This window comes from Etheostoma cragini, chromosome 6, assembly GCF_013103735.1.
Source record: "Etheostoma cragini isolate CJK2018 chromosome 6, CSU_Ecrag_1.0, whole genome shotgun sequence".
Taxonomy (NCBI): Eukaryota; Metazoa; Chordata; class Actinopteri; order Perciformes; family Percidae; genus Etheostoma; species Etheostoma cragini.
The window spans coordinates 28,317,862-28,323,003 of record NC_048412.1 but is presented as its reverse complement, the minus strand read 5'-3'; the positions used below and the strand labels follow the sequence as shown (position 1 = coordinate 28,323,003).

General features: G+C 40.7%; 1 long non-coding RNA gene across 1 annotated transcript; it reads left to right on the top strand.

The window, feature by feature from the left end:
- Positions 1-2,588: 2,588 nt before the first annotated feature.
- Positions 2,589-3,102, top strand: LOC117945961. Its single transcript, XR_004656934.1, has 2 exons — positions 2,589-2,774; positions 2,853-3,102. It is a non-coding gene; the product is annotated as an uncharacterized LOC117945961 (long non-coding RNA).
- Positions 3,103-5,142: the final 2,040 nt, after the last annotated feature.

The window sequence follows — 5,142 nt, the reverse complement described above, 5'->3', positions numbered from 1 at the left end:
ACTTTTTGCATCTATATGAACATATACAATCACTGGTTTTAAGTCTACCACGGTTACGATTTTATGGTTTATTCCAATTGTCAATGGAGAAATTGCTTGTGAGGTATCATTGAACTCAGCAGAGACTTCCTCTTTCATTGCTCACGGTTTGGCCCGCCCCCTTTCACAGCTAACTAACTACGTAGAGTCTTGTGTGAGGTATTATTGAACTCAACAGCAAGTTCTCTTGTCATTGGTGACGATTTGCAGTGTCTGAGTGCCGCTCAAATGCAGAGAGCGGCGTTCTCCAGTAACCCAGATGCATGCAGTGGAGGGCCGGTCCAACACTGCTTGCAGCTTTAATTATTATTACTTCTTTTAGTAGAAGACCTTATACTCAAAAACTCACCACAATGTATGTATTTTAAGGATTTCAAGAATAGGCACAAACAAAAATGGCTTGCTAGCAACCCCAACAAAATCTAAAAAATTGAACCTCACAATAGACAAATTACCTCTTTAAGCAAAAATTGGTTACAGCGCCCCCTGCTGGCAACAGGAAATACGCCTTATATGACAAACATCCTCCGATTTACATGAAACTTATGTGATACTGAACCGCCCCTATACTTCTGCTTACAGCTTTATTTATTCTTGTATTCTATCCTATTTATTATTTCTTTTATACTCTGTATGTGTGTAGAATATATTTATATTTCCCTGATTTGGGATGAACAGAGTCTATTCATCTAATCTCTTATTTCTCTCTCAGGCCAGACGTCTCGCTGCTTCTCTCAGTCTTTTCTACCCATAGCAGTGTGTTGGCTGATACTGTTGGTCATCATGGGCCTCCGTATCTACTGTGAGTACCACTGTCTTAACGTGTTGTTGTTATTTAAAGGACAGGTTCACATTTTATCAAGTCTGTCTGATGGCCAGATGTTCATAGAAACAGTTTTTGCTCGGTGTAATCCTTCCTCCTCTTCATGCTGACTCTGCGCAGAGACATATTTCAAAGTTCATCTGAAGCTAATATGAGGCTTCAGCAGTCTGAGTTAGAGAAATCAAGTGTGTAACATCTAAAGTTACAACCTTTATACTACCAAGTTCCCTCTTTGTGTTTTCCCAGACAGGATTTCTGAAGCAGAGTGATAACAACACCAAGATATTTAAAGATAAAACCATATTTTGACAAATTTAGACTCCTGAAGTAGGGTGTCACTATTTCACGATAGTAAGGGGCCTGGTGGGTTGCTACTTATTTATCTCCCATACCCAGACCCCCCCCCCCCCCCCCCCCCCCCCCCCCCCCCCCCCCCCCCCCCCCCCCCCCCCCCCACCCCGCTGGGTGAACCCTGGCAGCCATGCCCAACTAGCCAGGCATCTAGCACGGACAGTACATTACAGCAACACAACTGACTCAGTGGTTAGATGTATTTCACCTTTCTATTAAATGTTCTCAGTTCTGTTGTGTTTTTATTTGGTAAATCAGGGGAGCAGTTGCCACCCACTGCTCCCCTAGTGGCCATTCCCCTGTTTTAGTTTTTGCCTCAAAAGTAAGGCTGGAGCTCGATTATTTGCACATTTAAAAGTCAGTTTAAGAAGGGAGAACTGAATAAAGTTATCAAAATTGTAAAAAGCTTGTATTTGTGTAGAATCAAGTGGAAGTACCAGAGTCACAAAATAACATTCTAAATGCCATAAAAAGTGTCTATTTATCATAATATGGGCACTTTAATGTTAATATGAACACCTGCCTGTTGTTTTAAGATAAATTGGAAACATGTGAATCCATCCTGTAATGTATTTTATTATAATGTAAATGTGTCATAATAAGAAGCTCATTTTAATTTTGCAGTTACCAATCGCAACCTCAATGACAACTCAACAGGACCGATACAAAACATCAGTCAGGTTCAGTGGAGCATCGATGAATACTGCCCCAAAGTACAGAACGGTATGTTAAGATCACAATAATGAGATCCAATAATAACCAATAGTAACAATAAAATCACAGAGAGAGTCTCACAATCCAGACCATCAGCAGATTCATTATAATTTCATTCATAGAACTTATCTCACTCCTGTGAAATTGCACCAAATGAAAATATTTAACAGAACTTTATGCACTTTCTGCCCAATTAAAGTACAGGGCTCATATCTACACATGTTCTGGGAGTCTTCTCCGGTTGGTCAGAAGACTGCATCCAAAATCTCTGTAAATTTTTTAATTATTTATATTTTCTCTGTGTATTTTTTGTGATTTCGTGTCACTGTCTATTTCTTAAATATGTAAAAAAACAAACAAAAAAATCCTTTGATAACAAAAAAAAGTATCCCAGAGTAGTGTTTCAGTTAGTAGCTGTGTATTGGTTGGTCTCTGTATTTTCAGAGAGACCGTGTGAAGCTTGTCAGGAGGGATGGAGACTCTTCAGGTCCAGCTGCTTTCTGCATCATGATCCTTCTGATCGGAAAACCTGGGAAGAAGCTCGAGAAGACTGCAGAGCACGGAGTTCAGAGTTGGTTGTTTTACATGATGAAGAAGAACAGGTAATGAGGAAGCTGTGGGAGTTCTTACAACACAATTCTGATATAAAATGTATTTTCTCTAAGTCTGAACACACAGTGAGTCTGTAGATCAGCGTGTTTATTAAAGTATAGTGTTTAAATCTCTGATAAATGTTTCTCTCTTGTCAGGTTGTACTCCGTTTTTACAACAGGTCCAGACCCTGGATTGGTCTGAGAGCTGAAGGAGGGAGATGGAAGTGGATCGATGGAAGTGATCTGACTGAAAGGTAAGAGACACATTCCTGAACACTTTGAATGTTAAATCTATCAGCATAGATCTAAACATCATCTTCTTCTTCCCTCAGATTCAGAAGATGGTTGTACGGCGAACCTCCCACTGACGGTCAGTGTGTAGTTTCTGTGCGTGTGTCCAGCTGGAAATCAGAGAGCTGTGCTGAGAGAAGACCATGGATCTGCCAGAAGAAGTCTTTATCTGTTTAACCCCTGCAGTCAGACTTGAGAAGGTTACTGGATGCTCTGCATGATAACATCACCTGGCTTCATAAATATCTAACTATTAAAAGCTCTACTTCAGAATTTAAATGGACTGTTTTTCAAAAAAAATATATGCATTTTATTTTGTTCGCTTTATAAAAAGAGTTTACGAATATTCATGAATGAATTACTTTGAAAGCTGTGTGTGTGTGTGTAAATGTAATAAATAGGGGAATTAGGTACGATAGTAAACTATTAACTATTAATAACCTTTGTTAGAGATGCTTATAATCTGTATATCAGCAGAGTGATGAGAGGTGCAGACAGACTGCTCAGCTTCCTGTTTCCTGTGTCACAGCTTATATTGTTGCTGCTCATGAGCCAAAATGGAGGCACAGCATCACGCGTTGTTCTTCAGCATTTAATGCAAAGCAGATTAATATGTAGTGTATTATCTACTGTATCTAGAAGCAATGTCCTGTTTTATTACATTGAATAAAATCCCTGAGACTCATTGTTGTTATTGTATTATTCTTACATCATGCTGACTCCATGTCAGAACAGACAACATCATCAGGAAGTTACATCATCATTGGTCAGGATGTCAGAACCAGACGCTGTCACACAGGACTGCAGCTCGACTTTACACATCTGTTCAGCATGCAGAGAAGAAACTCTAGATATAGGTAGCGGTACTACTACCACACAGTAAAAATACTCTGTTACTAAGTTAAAGTCCTGCATTGGAGATGTTACTTAAAGTCCCAGTGTGGAACGTGTGTAGTCGTTCATCATCCAAATCGGTGTTGCCGGTCACAAACTTTTCCTTTTACATGAATATTTACCACCACCATCAATTTCAAGTATTCTTATTGGCTTAAAATGTTACATTTGCATCCGCATGAACCGGGGTAGACAAGAGAAGAGAGAGCACAAGACTCCGGGAAAGGAAAGAAGTTGAGTTAGTAACATGCATTAATGGAATGAGGTTGCATACAGATGGAGAGAAGGAGGAAGAGAGAGGTGCTCAGTGCATCATGGGAAGTCCCCCAGTAGTCTAGGCCTATAGCGGCACAACTAAGGGATGGTTCAGGACTCTCCTGCCCAGCCAGCCCTAACTATAAGCTTTGTCAAAGAGGAAATTCTTAAGCCTACTCTTAAATGTGGAGACGGTGTCTGCCTCCTGGACCCAGACTGGAACCTGGTTCCACAGGAGAGGAGCCTGATAGCTGAATGCTCTGGTCCCTGGACCCAGACTGGAACCTGGTTCCACAGGAGAAGCCCCTGATAGCTGAATGCTCTGGTCCCTGGACCCAGACTGGAACCCGGTTCAACAGGAGAGGAGCCTGATAGCTGAATGCTCTGGCTCCTGTTCTCCTTTTAGAGACTCTAGGAACCACCAGTAACCCTGCATTCTGGGAGCGTAGTGCTCTTGTAGGGTTGTAAGGTACTATGAGCTCTTTAAGATAAGATGGTGCCTGACCATGAAGAGTTTTGTAGGTGAGAAGAAGGATTTTAAGTTCTATTCTGGATTTTACAGGAAGCCAATGCAGAGAAGCTAAAACAGGTGAGATGTGATCTCTTTTCCTGGTTCCTGTCAGACCACGTGCTGCAGCATTCTGGATCAGCTGAAGAGTCTTTATGGACTTTTTCGAGCAGCCTGATAATAAAGAATTGCAGTAATCCAGCCTAGAAGTAACAAATGCATGGATTGGTCCTCATGCTTCAGTAATCATCATCATCAAACAATAAAAGAATCCAAACAGTCATAATACTCCTTATGACAACCTCGACCCTAAAAACAAGTCAAGCCGTTGAATACAAGAGCAGACTGTCCCACACACACACACACACACACACACACACACACAACATTTTTGTTTTAAATCATATAAAGGGTCATTGCTGCTGTTTGAACAATTCAAGTGCAGGTTAGTAAATTAAAAAAAAAAAACTTATATAAAAAAAATATGTAAAAATAATAATTATAATACAGCAATTCCAACTGATGATAATGAACAAAAAGTCTCCAGTAACGGACGCTTCCAAAGAAGGGCAGCATGGTGTGTGTGTGTGTGTGTGTGTGTGTGTGTGTTTGTGTGTTTGTGTGTGTGTGTGTGTGTGTGTGTGTGTATTGGCTGCTGCCACAGGAGGGCAGCA